General features: G+C 38.3%; 1 protein-coding gene and 1 pseudogene across 1 annotated transcript in view; one reads left to right on the top strand and one right to left on the bottom strand.

Moving 5' to 3' along the window:
- Positions 1-24,239, top strand: part of LOC149262508 (uncharacterized) — a 213,747-nt gene that overhangs the window by 76,749 nt on the left and 112,759 nt on the right. The window lies entirely within an intron of this gene.
- LOC149262509 (nuclear transcription factor Y subunit B-8 pseudogene) lies at positions 13,997-14,550 on the bottom strand (annotated as a pseudogene).

Raw genomic sequence — 24,239 nt, 5'->3', positions numbered from 1 at the left:
ATGCCAATGATCCCCCTCCTTGGATCTTCCCAACAATAGTTACATATTTCCAAAGTGGTGACTTTGGATCAACTTTAGGCGCAGATTCAATTTCATGTTCCACTGTCTCTGCCTCACGAATGGCTGAACTTGAAGTTGCCATGAATGATGATGTTGATGTAAATAAATCTGCAAAATAAAATTGACAAATATGTATCATTTCAAAGCAAGTTACGAACTTACAAGCCTTGAAAAAAAAATCATTATTAAAAGTTAAAAGTTTGGTAAGAATCAGATGCTCCAATAAAAAGGTCACAAGAGGTCTTAAGAGTCAAGACTCAAGACTCAAGACCCATTCTGTCAGGTCCCTGGGGGTTACCAGTCACCTCTGCAGCTAGTGGTTGGATTGCCATCCATCCATAAATTCTAGGGAAGATGGGAGACTCGAGAGGTTTCATCATTATGTGAGCTTATATCTTCAAATTTTTTTTTTTAGTTCCCTAATGTACTTCTTCATATCTGACTATATTGAGGCATTGCATCACCATATGATTAGCGAAACAATAAATTTTGATTGTGGCAAAAACCATTCTGTCATATAAAGTTTTTTCTCCTCTTGGAGGTAGTTTTTTTTGGATGCAATTAGGCCTGGTTTTGCAATGTCCATCTTAACTCTCTTTATCTTATTTCCCGAACATGACTGGCATCATATATATGATTGTCCTTGGCTTACCATGTAATATTATAATTTTATATTTCATGCTATAGATGTTTGTCATTCAGCCTTTGTTTTTTAAAATGGGCAACCTGAGTAGGACTTTTGGTCTGAAGTTTGCCCGTCTACCCCTTTATTGATAGGAATTCCTATATTATGCCATATGTAGTTGTGTTTATGAATGTTTTCCTGATATATTTTGATACCAATCCTTGTTTTGGAACCTTGTTTTCTCTCGTGTTTCAAGTGATAGTAGAACAATAGTGTGAAATGCAGGCATGGGTGGAATAATGAACGTATGGATAATACTTCAATTGTTCTAATTAGGAATAGGATCCGGGGTAATGGAACAACAATCATTAAATTTAGGTCTAGGTGTCAAACTACATAAAATGATATAGTGTAGGTATAATGACATTTTGGCTGAGGAAAACAACTTTTTGACACAATTAATGTGAACTGATAAGATGGAACACCTATGGCAGAAATATCCAAGAATATAAGCGTATATCCAGATATTTTGGGAATTCCGCCATATCCATTCCAAACCTCTATACAAGAACATGACCGAAATCAGTAATAAAATTTAAAGAAGTCTATAAGCGTATACAGTTTGCTACTAAAGATAACAACAATGCTAATAATAAACAGTAAACCTATAGGAGAAGCAATGTGCTATTACAGTGTAAGTTTGTAATAGTGTAATGTCGACAGTCGATCAGATTACAGTATTCTAGAAGAAGGAAAAACGAGATTTCTAACCTTCTCCAACGGTAAGTTTGTAACAGTGTAACGTTGACAGTCGAACAGGTTACAGTAGTCCAGAAGAAGAAAAAACGAGATTTCTAACCTTCTCCAACGAATGAGCAACGAGTCGATGACCCCTCCAACAGCAAGCTCCACCAAGCTCGAATGACGAAAAATCTTTGTTGTTTAGGCTTCAATGCATGGCCACTAGCGATGACTCCTCAAGCTCAAGACTTCTCCACTTCCAAGCTCCAATGCAAGGCGGTCGTCTGACGTGAAGGAAAGCAAAACGTTAAAAGGTTAATAAGTTAAAACTTAAAAGGTGAACAACTTCGTGAAGTTGAAACACTAAATTGAACAACCGCGTGAATTTCAAAGTTTAAACTGATGTTTTTGGAACGTTCCCCACAATCAATAGCTTGATCCGTTTCCGAAAATCTGGATATGTATCATGATTTTATCGGATCTGTATCAAGGTTTCCGGAAACGGTCCAAAAACTGCAAGAAAATGTTGGCATTATGACACAGGGTTGGCGCTATGACACAGGTGTTGTCCTTGATGGCAACTCACTCAGATGACAGATCACAGTTCAGGCTCTCAGAATGAAGGAAAAGAGATATACACAGGTTCCTCTTGACCAAGCCGCATATACACGCGGGTTAGCAGTCCATAAGGTGCGTATGCATATACACGCACTTTCATGTGTATACATGCACTTTCACGCAAGGAAAAGCGTGTACATGTTGAAAAACTTGGTTTTGGTCCGTGGTATTTGGTCCTTGGTATTTTGACCCGTGGTAGTGATCCAAGGTATCTTGATCGAAGTGTTGACCCCAGGTATTTGCTCCAAGGTATTGCTTCTAAGTGGTTTGGGACCATGGTATTGAGTAAGGCCTAAGACTATAAAAGGAGGAGGAGATCATTAGGCAAAGGCACTCAAGAATTGAATATCTAATGAAGAGCAAGATCTAGAATACTGGTGATTGGGTTATGGTGCATAGCTGGATCTGAATCAAGGAGGAACCTGAGCGCTAGAAGAAGGATAAGTTCGATTGGTGGGTCAAGATCTTAAGGCTTGAAGAGAAGTATCTTTGTGTGATTTTGATATTTTATATTTGGCACATGTCTTGATCTGTAAATTTAATGATCTGGGTATAACTGATGTCTGAAGAGTTGAAAAGGGTAAATCATCTTTTACAGATTTGTACGCAGGTTCAGTATGGCAAAGGCGCGTATACACGCTGGTTTAGCAATTCAAAACAGCTTATACACAGGTTTGCCTTCATATAGCAGCGTATGCATGCAGGTTCTACATATTGAAGTAGCGTATGTCTCATAAAATATGTTTTAGCTACTTCTGTTTACTGTTGCAGTGTTCTGGGTTCTGGTACTGTTACTGTATTCTGGTTACAACATTCAGAGAAGTGATTGTTTGATTTAGTTTTGGTTAGTGCAAGGGAGATTGATTGATGTAGATATATTTTGATGTTTGATTGATGCTATTGATGGATCCAGTCTGAAAATTTATGAAACGTGGTCCTTGGAAGAAAAGAGAAGGTTGTAGCCTTCTGTAGGTCAGCACCTACGTACTAGTACATCAGCTAGTACAAGAGCTAAGGGGGTTGTAGCTCCCTCCCAGGAGAAGCTAGAGAACGAGAGAAGGTTGTAGCCTTCTGCAGGTAGAAGCCTGCGTACTGGTATAAGACTGCGCCAGTACAGAAATATTGTAAAAAGAAGTTTCTTATTAAAAGAAGATAGAGATGAATTGCAGCAGGTGGTTTTCACCCACATTGGGTTTTCACCTTATATCTTGTGTTCTTGTGTGTGATTGTCTGATTTGTTTTTATTGTACCTGTTATTGCTTATATGGTTCTGTTACACAGATTAAAGATCAACTGACTAAATTATAAGTTTACAAGGTGTACGCTGGTTGCTCTAAACATAGTTGCATATTTACGCAAGTTTCATTAACCGAAGTAGCGTATATAAATCTATTTATGGAAATGAAATATTATTAAATTGATAATAGTGATTCGCGTCCCCCCCTCTCCCCTCTCAGTGTTATTTGCAACAATTGGAATCAGAGCAAGTCCTTCAGAAGAAGCTTGATCGCTTGAAGGAAGATCTATCATCATGAGCAACTACGAAAAAGAGGCATCCATTAGGCCACCAATCTTTGATGGGAGCAACTTCGTCTATTGGAAGGTAAGAACCACAACCTATCTTCAATCTCTTGGAACAGAAGTTTGGGATATCGTGGAAGGAGGATACACATTTCCATCAGCAACTCCTACAGATACGGCAGGTAAAAAGCAGTATGAAACAAATGCAAAGGCTGTCAATACTCTATTGGGGAGTCTATCACAATCAGAATTCGTCAAAGTTATGCAGCTCAAAACTGCCAAAGAAATATGGGACAAGATCATTCTAAGCTATGAAGGAGATGATCAGGTAAAACATGCAAAACTACAATCTCTCAAAATTCAGTATGAAACTCTCAGAATGCACAATGATGAAAGTGTAGCTAATTATTTCCTATTTATAGATGAGATTGTTAATCACATGAAAAACTTGGGTGAAGAGATAAAAGAAGTTACTTTAGTTGAAAAGGTTCTAAGATCCTTGTCTTCTAAGTTTGAATCAAAAGTTTCTGCCATAGAAGAAAAACAAAATCTTCAGAGTATTACTATGTCACAACTGCACGAAATCCTAACTGCTTTCGAAATGAGAAAAGGGGGTCCATCAGATATGAGAGAAGCCGCATTCAAAGCTTCAAGAAAAGGAGAACTCAATGAGTCAGGACATACGTTAGAAGGAGAGGAAGAGTCAAACTTTGTCATGAACCTTCAACGGGGTTCTGGAAGATTTAGAGGTAAACTACTTTTCAAATGTTTTGCTTGTGGAAGAGTAGGTCATTATGCTGCCAAATGTCCTCACAAAGTAAAGCTTGATAAAGGGAAGGAATCAACAAAATGGAATAGAAAAGAAAGTGTAAATAAGAAGAGCTACTATACGCATGAAGATAGTGATGGTTTATCAAATAGTGATGAAGATGCAAATAGTAATGATTATAGACTTCTGATGGCTTTTGAAGACGGTGATTTCTTGGATGCTTTAGATGAAGATGGTCTCTATGAAGAAATTTCTAAACTTAAAATCTGTTTAGAAGAAAAGAGTATGATTATAGATACTCTTACATTCCAACTTGCTGAAAGGGAAAAACACAATGAAAAGTTAGAATGTGAAATTGTGGGTCTAAGAAAAGAAATTGAGAAAACAAAAGCTCTCAATCTTAAGTTTGCTAAAGGATCAGAAACTTTAGATGAAATTATCAAAGTGCAGCGTTCTCCTCTGATAAAGACAGGTCTTGGATATATTGAAGAACCATCTCAAGCACAAAAGCCATCAACCTCCAAAAGCTATCTTGATGCAGCAAGGAGAAATGAACAGGTTGACAATCGTCGGTAGAGGCTTAAAGCAGATCATCAGGTAAATTAGGTTCAATCTACTTCAAGGATGAACAGAAGCTATAACCAACCACAGGTAAATCATTCTCAATTTGCTTCAAGAATGAATGTCAATGGAAACTACAATCATCAGGTCAGTAGATTCGATAATCGCAGGAATTTCTTTAATGGCCAATGTTTTTCATGTCATAACTTTGGACACAAAGCTGCTCAATGTGTTGCTTACAAGACCATCATGACTAGAGAAGCACGAAATCAAAGGAATGTGACTGGGATCATAAAAAGGACCTACAATAACTTTTCTGTTCTTGAAAATGAAATAGAATGCTCTATCTGTAACAACTTCGGTCATGAAGACTCTGAATGTAGGAGTAAATTTCGGCAAACATCTCAGAAGGAGCAAGATTCATTGGGTCCCAAAACTTGGAAAAAGAAAGAACCGCAAACCGAAAGATGTGGTATAGCCTTATATGCAGAAGGACAAGAAAATCAATGGTACATCGACAGTGGATGCTCGAAACACATGACAAGTGATAAAGAAAAACTTCAGTCATATAGTGCCTTAGAAAAGGAAAGGAAGGTCTCATTTGGAAATGACACCCCTGCAGTCATAAAAGGTAAAGGCTCTGTTCTCTTAAAAGAAAAGGTCAAAGCTGGGAATGTTATGTATGTTGATGGTTTAAAGCATAATCTATTAAGTGTTAGTCAAATGTGTGATCAAGGAAATGAGGTAGTATTTTGATCAAATGGATGTGTTGTTCGTGAGCTTGATACAGGAGAAACAATGATCAAAGGCATAAGAACTCCAAATAATTTATACATACTCAAGGGAGGACAACAACAATGCTATCTAAGCAAAAATGATGAACACTGGCTATGGCATAGAAGATTGGGGCATCTAAGCTTCCCTCAGATAAGGAAAGCATGCAAATTCTAGGCTGTACGCGATCTTCTTGACATCGGAATTCCAGAAAATGCAATATGCAAATCATGTCAATTTGGTAAGCAAACCAGAACACATTTCCTTGAGAAAGAAGGATCAGCTAGTAAGCTGCTTGAACTTGTCCATATTGATTTATGTGGTCCATCAAGGAAAAAGTCACCTTGTGGAGAAGAATACTTTATATTGTTCATTGACGACTTTTCCAGAATGTGCTGGATAGAACTTATAAAGCATAAAGACGAAGTATTTGAAAAGTTCAAAGCCTTCAAAGCTTTGGTTGAAAATGAATCAGATTGCAAAATCAAATGTCTCAAATCTGATCGAGGAGGGGAATTTACCTCGGATGAATTCTTCGACTTCTGTGAAGAACATGGAATAAGAAGGGAATTCTCTACCGCAAGGACTCCTTAGCAAAATGGAGTGGTAGAAAGGATGAACATAACTGTTCAACAAATGGCTCGTGCTATGCTAGATGAGTCTGGAACTCATGCAACCTTTTGGGGTGAAGCTGCATTTGCTGCCGTCACTATTCTCAACAAAACGAATGTTCAAGTAAACATCGCTCAAACTCCTGATGAACTTTGGTATGGTAAGACTCCTACTGTAAAATACTTCAAAGTTTTTGGAAGCAAATGTTATATCAAAAGGACTAATGAAAAACTTGGCAAGTTTGAACCTAGAGTAGATGAAGGCATTCTCCTTGGTTACTCTTCCTGGAGTAAAGGATACAAGTGTTATAATAAAAGACTTGGGAAAATTGTTGAAAGTATTGATGTTGTGGTTGATGAAGCAAGCGAAAATCCAAAGCAAGTAAAAATTGAAGAGTGGGAAGAAGATGAGGATTATCCTTCCACATTAAATCAGACTAATGCTGAAGAAGAAGAAACCAATGAAGCACCAGAAGAGCAGATAACGACAGAAGAAAAGACTCCATCTAGATATGTTCAGAAAAATCATCCAGAGACTCAAATTTTGGGACAGAAAGAGGCAGGTGTGTAGACAAGAAGAATGATTACAGAAGCTTCAAGCTATCTAGCATTGCTTTCCTCCATCGAACCGCAAAATGTACATGAAGCATGCAAAGATGAATGTTGGGTCAAGGCTATGAATGAATAGCTTGAGCAAATTGAAAAGAATAATACTTGGGAATTAGTTCCTAGACCTCATGATAAGAATGTCATAGGAACCAAATGGATATTCAAAAATAAGCTGAATGAAAATGGAGAAGTTATTAGAAACAAGGCCAGACTTGTTTGTAAAAGGTATGCTCAACAAGAAGGTATAGACTTTGAAGAAACTTTTGCACTTGTTGCTAGACTTGAAGCCATAAGAATGTTCCTTGCTCTTTCTAGCTTTCAGAAGTTCAAAGTATATCAAATGGATGTGAAATATGCCTTTCTTAATGGAGATCTAGAAGAAGAAGTATATATTGAGCAACCAAACGGATTCATCCTTGGAAATGATCCAAAACTTGTATGCAGACTCAGAAAGGCTCTCTATGGTCTAAAACAAGCTCCAAGGGCCTGGTATTATCATCTTGACAAATACCTTCATCAACAAGGTTTTTCAAAAGGATCAGCTAATAGCAATCTATATATAAAAATTGACAATGATAAATTGCTAATACTTGTTGTGTATGTTGATGATATCATTTTTGGTAGCAATGAAGAAGCCATGAGTCACAACTTTGCTTTGGTAATGCAGAAAGAATTTGAAATGTCCCTGCTTGGTGAGCTCACATATTTTCTTGGTTTACAAGTTCAACAAAATAAAGATGGTATCTTTCTATCACAAACCAAGTACCTCAAGCAGATCTTGAAGAAATATGGCATGGAAGATTCTAAACCAGTATGTACCCCTATGGTAACAGGATGCAGCCTCAGCGCAAATGATGAATCAGCAGCAGTACATCAACCAACCTACAGATCCATGATTGGTAGTCTGCTCTATCTAACAGGTACTCGACCAGACATCATGCATGCAGTGGGAATAGTTGGAAGATTCCAAGCAAATCCAAAGGAATCACACCTGCAGGCAGTCAAAAGGATCTTCAAATATCTTCAAGGAACTCAGAATTTTGGCTTATGGTATCCTAGGGACACAGATCTTACATTTCATGCATACATAGATGCAGATTGGGCAGGAAGCGTGGATGATAGAAAAAGCACTAGTGGTGGTGCATTCTATATGGGTTCCAGATTAGTGTCTTGGTTTAGCAAGAAACAAAGTTCAATTGCATTATCTACAGCTGAAGCAGAATATGTGGCTGCTGCATCTTGTTGCACACAACTCCTTTGGATGATGCAAACATTGCAAGACATTCAGATCACATGTACTCCACCCATCTCGATTCTATGTGATAATACAAGTGCAATCAGTGTTTCAAAGAATCCCGCAATGCATTCCAAGACCAAGCACATACCTATCAAATATCATTTTCTTCGGGAACAAGTGCTTGAACAAAAGGTCAAATTGGAGTATGTTCCCTCCAAGAAACAAGTTGCTGATATATTCACCAAACCACTGCCTAGAGAGACATTTGAATACCTTAGACAAAAGCTGGGAGTAGTTGATGCATCATCTTGCTGTTGACACTTATCTGTTTCAGAGAACAGTGGTTGTACGCGAGTTTCATGAAGCGTATCCGCGTACATACGCCGGTTTCTGTGGATACAGCCGCGTATATGTTGGTTTGAAGAATATTAGTGGGCCAAACTCAGGATGAAAAGAGTTTGATATGGGTCTATCAGTGATCATCTGGCACAGGTTCAGGGGGAGCATATACTTCTAATAATGCATTATCATTGTTGGCATTACCTTAGAAGATCTTGGTACAATTTCACAGTTGTTTTTGATTCAGGTGGAACAGGTGCAGAGGGAGATCATGGTTGCTGGTCTGGATGGTGATTGACAGATGCTGCTGATGATAGTTGTTGATGACTATCATAGTCTTGTTTTAGATATTTCGTCTCTATGTCATGTATATCTTTTATTATCAAGGTCACATAATGACCTATTTTGTTTCCCCACTATGCCTGGGATGGATGATGTAAGGTTTTTGTTTTATCATGTATAAACTTTTGGTGTATCCCCACTTGGTTGGGTGGATGAGTCAATTTTGGTATATCCCCACTTGGTTGGGAGATGGATATATGTATGAGTCTTTGGTGATAGGAAGGTCATTTATGATGTATAGAGTCATGTTCTTCTTGTAGAACATCTTTTTGCAGACCTTGCCTTCAGTTAGGGGGAGCATGAACAACACATTTCAGCATATCCGAAAAGTTTAGCATGTACTCAGTGGGAGCATAACCCTTTGCCCTTGATGACAAAGTGGGAAAATGACTTTGAGTGACTTGGGGTTGCCATCAAGTCCAAAGTGGGAGATTGTTGGCATTATGACACAGGTTTGGCGCTATGACACAGGTGTTGTCTTGTGTTCTTGTGTGTGATTGTCTGCTCTGTTTTTACAGTACCTGTTACTGCTTATATGGTTCTGATACATAGATTAAAGATCAACTGACTAAATTATAAGTTTACAAGGTGTACGCTGGTTGCTCTAAACATAGTTGCGTATATATGCAAGTTTCATTAACCGAAGTAGCGTATATAAATTTGTTTATGGAAATGAAATATTATTAAATTGATAATACTGATTCACCCCCCTCTTAGTATTATTTCCAACAGAAAAACCCAAAACACGGGAGAAAACGAGCTTGTAGTTTCTGGCATTTAAAAACGACATAAATACGTTTTCCGTACGTTTCAGTACCAGGATCCGTTTCAGATTCGGCGAACGACATTTCCAGTGCCTAACCTAGGCGTTTCCGGCAACTTAGCATTAAAGAGGTGTAAGAGGAATCTTTTTATGACAAGTCATTAAAGTGTATAAGAGAATGTAAGAGGTGCGTAAGAGCATTAAAGAGAAAGAGGAATGAATCCATTGAGAGAGAGAGAGAGTAATGTATCATTGAATGAGAGAGTTTGATTTGCCATCAAGGAGAGAGATGTGAAGTGGCATGATTGAGTGCCAAGTAGGAGAGGTGACATGTAATTCCTCTTTAGATAATATTATAGTCTCATAAGTGTAATAATAATAATATTAATAATATTGATGATTAAATTAAAAATTAAACATTTTAGATTGATTAAGGATACGTTTAGTAATTTTCTATCGTCTATACATGATTACCAATTGAAGCAAAGTTACTTACTAATTTTGGAAAGTCATGGTTGCAATGATAGACATGACTTCCTATTTTTAGAAAGTCACTCTAGAAAAGTCATAAATGAAATTTTATTCAAGGAAATTCATCCCTTAGCTGCCAATTTTCAACACTCCTTCTCAGTGAGGGAGGAATATCTTTCTGACACAAGGGTCTTCGCAATCTCTGCTTTGGGAAAATGATGTTACAGTCGAATGAAGAACAATCATCATAGGGGAGATTCATCCATCAACCTATATTCACTTGGGGGATTGCCACTTGCCAACACATGACAAGGATCTTGCACAACCAAGTCTCATCTCTGCTTGGGGGGCTAACCCACTTGACAAGGATCTTGCACAACCAAGTCTCATCTCTGTTTGGGCGACTAACCCACTTGACAAGGATCTTGCACAACCAAGTCTCTTCTTTGCTTGGGCGACTAACCCACTTGACAAGGATCTTGCACAACCAAGTCTCATCTCTGCTTGGGGGGATAACCCACTTGACAAGGATCTCGCACAACCAAGTCTTATCTCTTCTTGGGGGGATAACCCACTTGTCAAGGATCTGACACAACCAAGTGACATCTCTGCTTGGGGGGATAACCCACTTGTCAAGGATCTCGCACAACCAAGGCTCATCATCCATGACCACCCTCTCTAGGAAAGTTCACATCCGTCAGTCCAAGCTGAAAACCAAGAACTTACCTTTCGGCAAAGGCTTGGTAAGAATGTCAACGATCTGGTGATTAGTCACTGACCGCTATATGATGGAGTCTTATTGCTCCTCTCTGCACCATATCCCAGATATAGTGATTATGCTTGGACTTGTCATGGAACACAAAATTTTTTGCAAGTCAAATCCCACTCTTATTGTCACAGTAAATTAATATTGTGTCCAAAGCATGCTCAAACAACTCTCCAAAGAGCTTCCTCAGCCATATTGCCTCACAGCTAGCCATGCTAGCAACAATGTACTCAACTTCAACCATGCTGAGGGCTACAAACTTTTGCTTCTTGCTCATCCAAGATATCATGGCAAATCCTAAGCTGAAGCAACACCCATATGTGCTTTTTCTATCAGTAGAGTTACCAGCCCAATCAACATTAGAGTACCCAAGTAGTCTTACATCTTCGACAATATATTTCAATCCAAGATTGATGGTCCCATGCAGGTATCTCAGCACATGCTTTGCAACAATCCAGTGTGCATGAGATGGTTTAATCATATATTGGCTTAGAGTATTGACCGCAAAACATATGTCCAGTCTAGTGTTCACTAAGAACATTAGTGCCCCAATCAATTGTCGATACTCAGAAGGATTTGCCAAATCAAGACCTGCAACTTCACCACACAACTTCTTGAAGTTCATCTCCATTGGAGTATTCATGGATTTACATTCTATCATACCAAATCTTTCTAGCAGCTTGACAACATATTTTCCTTGAGAAAGGAAAATATCACCAGGTTTTTGCCATACTTCAAGACCCAGAAAGTAGTGCATCAAATGAAGATCTTTCATTTCAAATTCAGAAGCTAACTCCCTCTTACACTGGAGGATAAGAGGTTCACCACCGGTTAGAAATAAATCATCAACATATAATACCAAAATCAAAGGCATACCTTGGACTGTCTTGAAGTAAAGATTTGGATCAACATTACTTCTAGTAAAACCAAGCTTCATCAAGAAGTTATCAATGCGGGCATACCAATCTCTTGGAGCTTGCTTCAAACCATAGAGGGATTTCTTCAATCTACACACATGAGTTTTCCAGTCATGTACTTCAAAGGCTTGTGGTTGCTCCATAAATACTTTTCTTTGAGGAAGCCACGCAGAAAAGCAGCCTTCACATCCATTTGGTGAAAAGACCATCCTTGGCTATTAGCTAGAGCCACAATAGATCGAATGGTTGTATAATGGGCAACAGGTGCGAACATTTCATCATAGTCTATTCCCTCTTTCTGATAGAACCCTTTGGCTGCAAATCTAACTTTATCGTTTTCAATACTGCCATCAACACCATGTTTAATTTTATAGAGCCATTTAGAAGACACAACAAATTTACCTTGGGGTCTTGGAACAAATTATGAATGATGGACTCATATTCTTTAGCCATTGCATCTTTCCACACATAAGCCTTCACAACTTCAAAAATGCATGGTTTAGCTTGAATAATGTTGCTCACGGCTACAACATATCCTTGGAACCGACATGGTTTCTTGCTTTCTCTGAAGGTTCCCCTTGGAAACAACATGTTTATGAACATCTTGAAGGGTGTCACAGCCATAAAGGTTTCCTTTTAGCAGGAGGATCACATGGAGGAGGATCCAAAGGATCCATGGTCTCCATGGGTTCATCAATAGGATCAATTTTTAGGCTCAGGATTTTCTTGTATCTCAAATGCATCATCTTGACTATCAACATTAGCAGGAGGAAGAAGAGTATCTCTTGCCTTTCCAAGAGCTGCATCTTCATCAAATGTTACATCTTTGCTAAACTCCATATTTCTTTGTCTAGGTACATATATTCAGTAAGCTTTAGAATTTTCACAATAACCAACAAACATACCTTTCTTACTGAAGCTTCCAACTTGTTCCCCTTTTCTTTTGGCACGTGGAAGTAGATAGGGTAGCCAAAGATCCTCAAGTGCGCAACCTCATGTTTTTTACCAGAGAAGACTTCTTTTGGAGTCTTGTTGTTTAGGGCACAATGAGGAGATCTGTTTTGAACATAGACAATTGTGTTAGCTACTTCTCCCCATGGAAACTTTGGTAGTTCTTGATTATGCAACATAGCTTTGACTACTTCCATGATAGTTCTATTCTTTCTCTCAGGTGCACCATTTTGTTCTCGGTTATACGGTACTGTGGTCTCTTTCTTGATTCCAACTTCTTTGCCGAAGTCAATGAAATCATTTGAAGTGAACTCTCTTCCATTGTCAGATCTGAATGTTTTGATTTGTTTTTCTACCAAAGCTTTGTAATGTTAAGTTTAGGTATGTTCTATGCTAGAGCAATTTATTTAAATTTTCACAGTTAGCAATCACATCAGCATTACGATAAACTGCAGATAGAACATAAATATAATATGCAGAAGACAAGCCAAGACAAGAGGACACAAGATATGGCGCAAGCCAGGGACAAACCCCACAATGTGTGGGGAAACCCTTTGATCAAATCTTCTTTTATCTTCAAAGTTCAGCAGAGAAAGAGAGAGAGAGAGTACAATTACAACAGAAGTCAACACTTTGACTTGTCTAGATCTACAACAGAAGTCCACTTGCTGCATCACTGCATATGATGTCATGTTGCAATAGTTGTGATTATCATCATGCTGCCCATGTCCATGATCTTATCATGCTGCTGCCCGTTGCATCATTCATCACAATTGTACCATTCTCATGATTACATTTACCATGATGTTGTCCATGCTCCATGCATCATAATATCTATAGCTGCATCCTTATGATAATACGTCCTTCTGCCTGCATAGATATTTATGGCCATAACCTGCATATACCTAGTCATGTATATATGAGCATAGTTTAGAAGATATGAGCATAGAGCGTATAACTTGTATCACCCCAGCGTATATATTGTACACTGCCAGATCTAGGGCCTGCGTATATATATTGCTGCCCTATGATCATATGTACAGTCTTCATTACTGAGTGCCTTGACTGCATTCATATTACCTTCACTGCGTATAGTTTTCAATACCTTGACTGCGTTCATATGATTGCATTCCATATATGAATGTGACTGCGTTCACATGTATACAACCTAGCGTATATGACTGTCCAGCGAATGTATATAATCACAACTGCAATGTATGACTATGCGTACTTTGTCTGGACCTGTGCGTACCCAGAATGGACTGCGTATGACTGTGCGTGATATATATATCATGACTGCGTTCACCATTGACTGCGGGTTCTATGATTGCGTTCCAAACAGTGGGGGACATATATGACTGCGTATCACCTCCGCCTCTCTGTACATGAGCAAGTAAACCTTCAAGGGCTCGATATAATCTTCAAACCCTAGCGTGCTCATGGCCCAGAGCAAGTCATCGCCGTTGATTGTCTTCCTCTTTTCTCGCTGGCATTTGTCACTGGCCTCGCTGGTGATGAAGCTGATAAACTCCGAGACACACTCCTGCACGGTCTCCTTGGCGTCTTTAGCGATCTTGCCGTTGGCCGGCAGCGCCTTCTTCATGATGCGGCTAATGTTGGCGATGGGTAGGAACCTGTCCTGCTCCCGCACGCTGGACTGGGGGCTTTGTTCCCCAGAACGAGGACTTTCCTGGCTGCCCGGGCTGCCAGCTTCCGCCATATGACCAGGGACCTGGGATACAGCAACAGAACCCGCGCTTGGAAAGCTGGAGGGATTTAAGGGCTTCCTTTGATAAGATCAGATCGGACGCTGGAGATGGAAGGAGGAGAGACGACGACGGAGATGAAGCCGTTGAGAGATCCTCTGTGTATCTTCACCGTGAATGCGTATCACCTGTGTTCATTGTGAATGCGTATCACCTGCGTTCATCGTGAATGCGTATCACCTGTGTTCAGCATGGTGCCACTGCGTTCACCATAATATAATAATTGCATTTCACTATAATGCTACGGCTATCACCATAACATTGTTTCATTATAATGCTACGGCTACCCAGATTAATGCTACTGCAGTTAGGGCATCATAGCAAGTACTCTTAGCGTTTTCTCCTTCTCCAAAAACCCAGACGTGGAGAGGAGATCACCTAAAGAGTGTGTCTAAATGACATCAAATCCTCTTATATTTATACTAAAATGAGGATGATGAATAGACACGTCGGTTGGGCTTCTAGAGCCTACATAAGAGCTGGTCGGCTTGATAATAATTATATAAACAAAATAAATTCATATCTCCATAAATACTTATCGGAATCGGATGATCTTTGGATCAATCCTACACCTCTCGACGAGAGGGATCCAATAAAAATATCAGCTGCCATAAATAAGCCGACTCACATGGAGTTTGGCCCTAGTTGCCAATTTAACATGTAATCTTTAAACATGTTAAATGTTTGACTTTTATTTTTCAAAAAATAGATTCATGTCTTACGAGAAAAGTCATCCACAAAGATTATATAAAACAAGTAGCCACCAAGAGAAGTTATAGGCATTGGTCCACATAAATAAGAATGTACAAGATGTAGTACTTCACTAGTTCTACTTTTGCTTGAAGGGAATGGTCTCTTTACTTGCTTCCCATTAGTGCACCCTTGACAAAATCCATTTGATCAGATCTAATCTCCGTCATTCTGGAAACCATCTTTCTCACATGAGGTAATGCTTTATAATGCAAATGAGCAAACCTTTCGTGACAGAGTTCACTTTGATGATTGTTGTCATGGATCAATGCATGAATAGGTCTTCCATTGACTTTATACAAACCTTCACATCTTGATCCCAGAGTGAAGGCATCTCTCATGCTGGATCTCATCGGCCAAGAGAGAACTTTACCATTTATGAAAGCAACTTTCATTTCTTTATCTTCTAAAGCAAAAATAGAAACAAGGTTTTTTTTTTCAGACCAGGTACATACAAAACTTCTTGAAGAGATAAGGTTTTACCATGATCCAAATGGAAGGAAACAAAACCAGATCCCTTTATAGGATATGTAGAGTTGTCTCCAAGAATGATTTTCAAATTGGTCTCCCTCTCAACTAGATTAGAGAGCACTTTCTTATAGCTAGTAAAGTGCCTTGAGGCACGAGGAACTAGAAAGAGCAGAAACAAGAAAGTATTCTGATTGTGTTTCAACTGCATTTTTATCATACCTTGGGGTCCTTGAAGAATGAAAGATCTCTTTACGAGTAGAAATAACTTCTCTTCTTCTTTTATAATCAGATTTGTTGGAACGATTGTTGAAGTTGGATCTTGGTGCTTCTGTTTTTTGGACAATCATGAACATAGTGGCCATTCTTATGGAAATTGTAGCATTGGACTTTTGATAAGTCTCTATTCCATTTAGAGGAACTGTTGGGAGCAAGATTTTTCAAATAGTGATGGCCTCTTCTTCCTTTCTTCTTCTTGCCTTAGACAACAAAGACAGTAGGTTCTCCCTCCTCATGCTTGGGAATTTTTCCTCTGGAAATCATTCTGGCCTCTTCTTGACTGCACTTTTCCAGGAGCTCATCAAATGTAGGAAACTTGTCATTGTTATTGATGGTAGTAATAAAAGTTTCCCAAGAAGAAGGAAGACCTCCAAGTGTAATCAACACCAACTCTTTATCATAAACAACTTCACCAGAAGTTGACAATTGATCTTTGATTTTTGATGTCCTCATGAAATATGCTTGAATGGTCACTCCTCTATTCTTCTTAATGTCCTTGAACTGATTCTTCAAAGCAGGAATTTGACTCAAGTTGTACGGTTGATACCAGTGTTGTGAAAATCGCGATAAAATGAAAAAATCGCGATTTTTTCCCTCTGCCGATAAAATTGCAATAATTAAATGAAAAAATCGCCAGATTTTTATTGAAAAAATCGCTAAAATCGCGATAAAAACGAAAAAATCGCGATAAAAACTTAAAAAATCGCCGGGGGTTGCGACAACATAGTTTTATAACGTTTTTTTGGGTTTTTTCATGCAATTTTTTTTGAAAGAAACAAATAATTTTTGAGTGGGGCAGCTTAATGATCAAGTCTAGGCCCTAGTATGGATATGCTATTCATGGTAATGTTAAATTCTTAAAGTAAAAGTGACATTCTCCTTAATCATCATTTTCATCATTTTACTTAAATTTTTAACATTACCATGAAATGACTCAAGATGTTTGAGAGTGGTTCCAGCCTCATTGGATTTCATATGGAGAAAGTAGAATTTTAGATTTCATTTAAAATCCAGTAGACTTACCAGTTTTTCAGGATTTCAGGATTGGGAGATTGTAATGTTTCTAGGTGACACCACCTACCCGGGCTACCCTTGCCACCAGTAGAGGACGTGGTCTACCTCCTATAGCTCCTACTTCTAGTTCTTCAACTTCTAGAGCACATCAGACTCCACTGCCATCTCCACCAGCACAGGCACCAACATCTACATCTAGAGGGAAAGGGAAAGCTGTGGCATTTTCTCGCAAGAGGGGTAGAGGAAATCAATAGGATTAGACTTTCATTTTATTGTATATGACATTATGACATGATGAGATACATTATCATATTTTTTGTTGATATTTTGAGGCTGAGTTGGGACTCAGGAGTCAGGACTTACTATTCAGGACATGATTCAATGTTATGTGTGATTTTAGCGCTAGAAATGATATTAAACATCTTATATATTAGTTTTTTTATCATATTTATGTGTCAATGTATTTATTTTATGTTGTAGATGGTTTAGGTATTAAGAAAATTGAAAAAAAATGAAAAAAAAATTAATATTTTTGTACCAAACGATTTTTTCCCGATAATTCCGATTTTTTCTGATTTGTTCCCCGCGCCGATTTAATCCCGATCACGATTTTCACAACATTGGTTGATACATTCCAATCAACTTGTCATACATTTCTTTGGTTTTTTTCAAGTTGGAGACATAAGTGATGAGGTGGTCTCCAAGAGAATCAAGGATAATCTTTTTAGCCTTGACTTCTCCTTTCTTGTATCTGACCTTGTTAAAATTGGCAATTAGGGCCAAACTCCATGTGGGTCATCTTATTTATGGCAGCTGATATTTTTCTTGGATCCCTCTCATCGAGAGGTGTAGGATTGATCTAAAGATCATCCGATTTTGATAAGTATTCATGGAGTTATGAATTTATTTGTGTTATAAGACAATTCGTCCAGGTTGGCCAACAACCAAATAACCCCCACATGTGCTCAACGTTTTAGTATAAAAGGAGATGACTTGAGAGTCATTTCACACACACTTCTCTCTTGATTTCTCTCCACTCGCTTTGGGTTTTAGTGGAAGAGAAATCTAGGAGTGGAAGCCCTAGATGTTGGAGGAAAGGAGGCTGCCCTAGCCACAACAAAGAAGACAGGCCAACAAAGCTATGGAAGGGATCTATGTAGCTATGGAGGAGGTCTTAGCAAGCCCTAGCCGCAGTCCTAGCAATCCCTAGCCTATGACAGCTCTACACGTCCATTTGTGGAGGAAGAGAGCTCGTTGAAGGAGGGTTGCAACAGCTCAACTGTAGGTGACTTTTGGAGGGAATGAAAGCCTAATCAGGAGGGCTGTAAGTGGTGTAATGGACAACGAGTAGGGAGGATATGTTTGGGAAGAAAATCTGCAGTCCTGGAAGCTTAGACGACCAAGTTTTAGGGCTGTAACAGTGGTTATAGTCAGCCCTAACCAGAGGGCCGAGATTGCGGAGGAAGGTACAGAATTAAAGGACAAGGAGGACAACATATTGTTGATAAGCAAGGTATGGCTATTCTATTGTTTTGATGCTTTTGCTAGTGGATAGACAGTCCTAGTTTTAAGACATATTTGAAGGACTTCTTGAAGGTCTGTTGGAGGGCAATAGTAATGTGTCTTTGCAGCCTTAGATCAGCTTGCCAAGAAGGACGTTGATAACTGAGTAAAGGGACCCTCCTGTCGTGACTAGGCCGTAGCTAAGGCAAACATTTGAAGGGCTGTCTTAAGGTCATTTCAGGTGACCGAATTATTGGAAGGAGGGCCGTGAAGCTTTGCTAGAGGGCTGAGGCAAGGTAAGTATGTTGGGTTGCTGTAGGGACAACAACAATGTTGGGTTGCTGTAGGGACAACAACAATGTTGGGTTGCTGTAGGTTACAATGGGTCAGCAACAAGCACGGTGCTGCCAACAATCATAGGAGCAACAGTTACTGACAGTGGGACAACTGTGCTAGGAATGTGACAGCAAGGTGACCCATGAAGTTTGAATGCATGATAGTGCAACAAGATGCATGGGAAGCATGATAGCATGATGGCATGCTACAACAATACAATTGGGACAACAATATGGAAAACATGGAATGACAATGTCACTAACAGTGGGACAACAGTGCTAGTAGTGTGACAACATGGTGCAACAATGCCACATGGGACAACAGTGGCAAGCATGGTGCAACAATGGCATATGGGACAACAAGTACATGGTGCAGCAAGGTGCAACAATGGTACTTGGGACAACAATGATACTTGGTGCAGCAGGTACATGGTGGAGCAATGGTACATGATGCAGTACAATGATGGGTACAGTCATGATTGGTGAAGCATGATGAGATGCAGCATAGTGAGGATGGGTGCAACATGGTGCAGCATGGTGAGGTGCAACATGATGATGAGGAGCAACAGAATGATAGGTGCATCATGGTGATGGAGTCACTTGGGAGAATCAGTTGAAGCAACTTGTCTTCAACTGAGCTCAACTACCTCATGTACCATCTACATAGAGATGATCTATGCTCTTATTTAGGTAAGTCAAAATGTTGACTTTTGTTGTATATGTACTATCTCTCTCTCTCTCTGTGCTAAACTATTGAAGAACATATAAGAAGAATTGATCAAGGGTTTCCCCACATTGGAGTTTGTCCCTTGTTAGTGCCACATCTTGTGTCCTCTTGTCTTGGCTTGTCTTTTGCAATTTATGTTTATGTTCTATCTGCAGTTTACTTTAATGTTGATGTGATCGTTAATCTGGAAAAGATATTGAGCTAACTGTGAAAATTGAAATAAATTGCTCTAAGCATAGAACATACCAAAAATTAACAGACCTTGATAGCAACATTGGAGCTTTTGGTTGGTTATGCTATCTCTCCTTCAACATGCTCTAGAACATCATGTTACTTAAGAGTAATATCCAATCTGGCCTTCCAAGGGAAGAAGTTTGAAGTATCAATGAACTTTTCTTTATTCTTAAAGTAAGAGGAAGACATCTTGATTTGCTCAAATTTCAATAGCAAATAGAAATGGACAACAAGAGATATTTCAACATCAAATGAGATATTTCAGTAGCAAAAGAGGAGATATTTCAACAGAAAAATGAGCAGCAAGTAGAAGGAACAACAAGTGATATTTTAGCAGAAAATGGGTTGCAAATAGAGTGGATAACACTTGATATTTCAACAGAAAATTGGCTGTAAACAGAGTGGATAACTCTTGATATTTCAATAGAAAATGAGCTATAAATAGAGTGGACAACAAAATATATTTCAACAGAAAATGGGTTGGAACAACACTTGTCTTCACCAAAGCTCTAATACCATGTTGAAATTCTGGAGTTCTATGCTGTAACAATTACTTGATCCAATAACTTATTTAATTTGCAATTTTAGTTAAACAATTGTAGATTGAACATAAACCATATACATGATAAAAGACAACCAAGAACTAAATAAGACACAGTGAGTGGTAGAGAGGATGAGAGGCACAAATATATAGGAAGAGCAAGGAGATCGAATTCATTTAGTAACTCTCATGCCTTTAGGATAAGTTACATATGCCAAAATAGGAGTGTAACTTATGCCATATAGGAGGTACACTTGCCTTAGTAACTCATGCCATCATGTGGGAGTATGGATGCCTTAATGACTTGTGCCATAAAGAAGAAGAACAGATGCCTTAGTAATTCGAGCCATTAAGGAGAAGTGTAACATATGCATTAAAGAGGTGTAAAAGGAATCTTTTTATGATGAGTCATTAAAGTGTGTAAGAGAGTGTAAGAGGTGCATAAGAGCATTAAAGAGAGAGGAATGAATCCATTAAGAGAGAGAGAGTGAGTAATTCATTGAATGAGAGAGTTCGCTTTGCCATCGAAGAGAGAGATGTGAAGTGACATGATTGAGAGTGCCAAGTAAGAGAGGTGACATGTAATTCCTCTTTATATAATATTATAGTATCATAAGTGTAATAATAATAACATTAATAATTGATGATTAAATTAAAAATTAAAGAATTTAGATTGATTAAGGATAAGTTAAGTGATTTTTCATCATCTATACATGATTACCAATTGAAGCAAGGTGACTTACCAATTTTGGAAAGTCATGGTTGCAATGATAGACACGACTTTCTGTTTTTAGAAAGTCACTCTAGAATAGTTAGAAATGCAATTTTATTCAAGGAAATTCACCCCTTAGCTGCCATTTTTCAACAGTTTAAGGTCTTCCTTAATTGTTTATAGGTTCAACACTATAGCTGTTTATTGACACTCGTTCTCTCTGTTCATGGTTATATTATCTGTTTCCATTAGATTCATGCTTTTGGTTTTAACCTAATTATGGTGTTGAAAATTGGCAGCTGAGGGATGAATTTCTTTAAATAAAAACTCATTTTTGACTGACTTTCTAAATTTAGAAAGTCATGTCTAGCATCTCAAGTATGACTTTCCAAAAATAGTAAATCACCTTACATCAATTGGTAATCAAGTATAGTTCATGGAAAATCACTTAACTTATCATTAATCAATCATAATAGTTCAATTTTGACTTAATCATCATCATCATTATTATTATTATTATCAAAAGGAAATTCAAGTCCCCTTTCCTTCATGACACTCAATCATTTCGCACCTCTCTCGTTGATGACTCACATAGCACTACATTACTCTCTCTCTCTCTCTCTTAATGGATATGTTACACTCTCTCTTACACACTCATTAAAGGCCTGTCATGAAAGATTCCTCTTAAACCCTCATCAATGCATATGTTACACTTTCCTCATTTAAGTCATACGTTTCTCTCCTAAATGACGACACTCCTTAATGGCATAAGTTCCGCTTCTCTAAGGCATGCATTGCCTCTCCTTAATGGCATAAGTTACTTTTCCCAAAAAGGCATGCATTGCACCTACCTCATGGCATGCGAGTTGTACCTCCTTTATGGCATGAATTTTTTGCACCTCGTATATACATGTGTCTCATATCATCTCACCTTACTAGTGCGTTGTGAAAGAAGAATTCGAACTTGAGATCAGAGAGAGAGAGTTAGAGAGACTTGAAGAAGATTGTGAGAAAGAGACTTGGAGAGTAAGAGCAGGACTTGATGAGCCAAGGTTGATTCGGTGTTTCGATGTGGATTCAGTTGAAGGGAAGGTTGGTTCAATGTTTGCATTTGCTGCTGCTACTAGTAATCTTTATGCTTCAGTTTGTTCAAATTTGGGTGAACTTACTCATTCTCTTGATCTCTCATTGTACTCTGTATCTCTTCTGAACAATTGATATCTAATAGAAAAAGAATTTGGTTGGGTTTTCCCCTTGTGGAGTTTTGCCCTGGTCATTGGACCTAAATTCTCTATCTCATTTTGTTCTTGACTGTCTTCTATTGTGCATTTGGTTTATGTTCTATCTACAATTGCTTAACTGATATTACAATAGAAAGAAGTTTTGTAATAAGTAAATGTTACAGCATAGAACATCAGAATTTCAACATATGATAATACTGTGATATGCCGTAACTTGTTTAAGATAAGGCGGGCTTCATACTATAGACCAGATATGATGACTTCCCTCACATATGAAGAGGAGCTCTTGTCTCTATACATGAATCTCTTTCAAAAGTTATATCACAGCACTGTGCATGGATTTTAAATATAATGCTTAGTTATCAGTCTTAGGGATTTCTGATGTACTAACTGTGTTCTTAAGACATATACATTAGCTCCTTATTTGATGTTGTGGTGTGTTCTCTTCCTCCATTGTTGATCTCATGTAAGCAACACATATCAAGCTTAGAAACATAGTTTTCATCAAGATCTGGTGCTCTGGTTTATGCTGATAGCAAGTTTGCTTGTAGTTATGATTGGTGTGTCTTAATTTTGTCCGAAGGCTAGATACCCTAATTAGAGCAGTGAATATGCACACATTACATCCTGTGGTTTTGTTGTGTTATGTAATTTATTAATTTCTGGAGAGTATACTGTACCCCATTACAGTTCACATATATGACATTTTATGGAGTTTGTAGTCAGAAAATTAATAGTAACATACTGTGATCAATTCTGTTTGAACTGACAGTTCTTGTACCAGTTCTGAAATCCTGAGACCGAAAAGGATTTGCAGAAATCTTCGGAATGTTTTCTTGTGGCAAATTTGAAAGATGATAATGCCCTTTCAATTCTTTGAAAATATGGTCTTTTTTAATCAATGACAGGGTGCTTCTGGGTTTTAATTTTAAGCCATTAAGGCTTGGGGCTTGGCATCTTTTTGTAGCTGAATCTTTGCTATTTTAGCCACATCAGATGTCTTTGAGTTTCAGGTACTTTCTCAAGATTTTTAGTTTGTTTTCTTTTTCTTATCTGGAGCTTCAAACTTCTGGACTTCAAGATCTTAGCTTCAATATCATAGAAATAGGATGGGCTTCAGGTGGCTTCATACTTTGCAGTTGCACCAGGATGGTGACTTCCTTCATGCATGAAGATGGGCCTTTGTGTATATATGTGGATCCGTTTCAAAAGTTATAGCATATTACTGTGGTGGGATATATATATATATAATGCTTAGTTATCAATTCTAGGGGTTTCAATGTAGTTATCGTGTTCTTAAAAAATAGACAGCTTCTCCATATTTGATGTCGTGGTGTGTTCTCTTCCTCCATTGTGGGTCTTATGTAAGAATATACACATTCCAAGATTTAAAACTTAGTTTTCATCTAGATCTGGAGCTCTGGTAGTTTCACATAACATCTTGTGTGGATAGCAAGTTTGATTTTAGTTATGATTGGTGCATCATTAATTGTTTTTGTAGGGTAGGTGCCTGAATGAAAGCACTGGATACGTGCAATCATTATATCTTGAGTTTTTGTTTCATTGAATTCTGTTTTGTTAGTTCCTGGAGAGCGTGCCGTATCCATTCACTTGACAATATGACAGAGTCCAGACAGTCTATGGAGCTTATATTTTGAAAATGAACAGTTCCCTTAACAATTTTGAAATTCTGAACTGTCAGTTCCCCTAACAATTTTGAAATCCTGAAGTCCACGAGTTTTTTCAGAAATTTGAGGAATGTTTTCTTGTGGAAGCTTTGAAAGTTGTTCATGCCCTTCCAGTTGTTTTGGAAATATGGCCATTTTTTTGGCAGTGAAGTCGTACATCCGTTGAGTGGGTGAGATATCCTTTCATCTGTGACTGGGGAATTCTAGTTCTGCCCGAATGCTTCTAGGTTTTAATTTTAAGCTGGCAAGACTTGGGGCTGAGCCTTTTTTTATAGCTGAATCTGAGCTGTTTTAGCGACTTCAGAT

The sequence above is a fragment of the Pinus tabuliformis genome, chromosome 6 (assembly GCF_031772625.1).
Source record: "Pinus tabuliformis cultivar Carrire ecotype Pingquan chromosome 6, CPIR1, whole genome shotgun sequence".
NCBI lineage: Eukaryota > Viridiplantae > Streptophyta > Pinopsida > Pinales > Pinaceae > Pinus > Pinus tabuliformis.
This window is presented reverse-complemented; position numbering and strand designations above follow the sequence as displayed.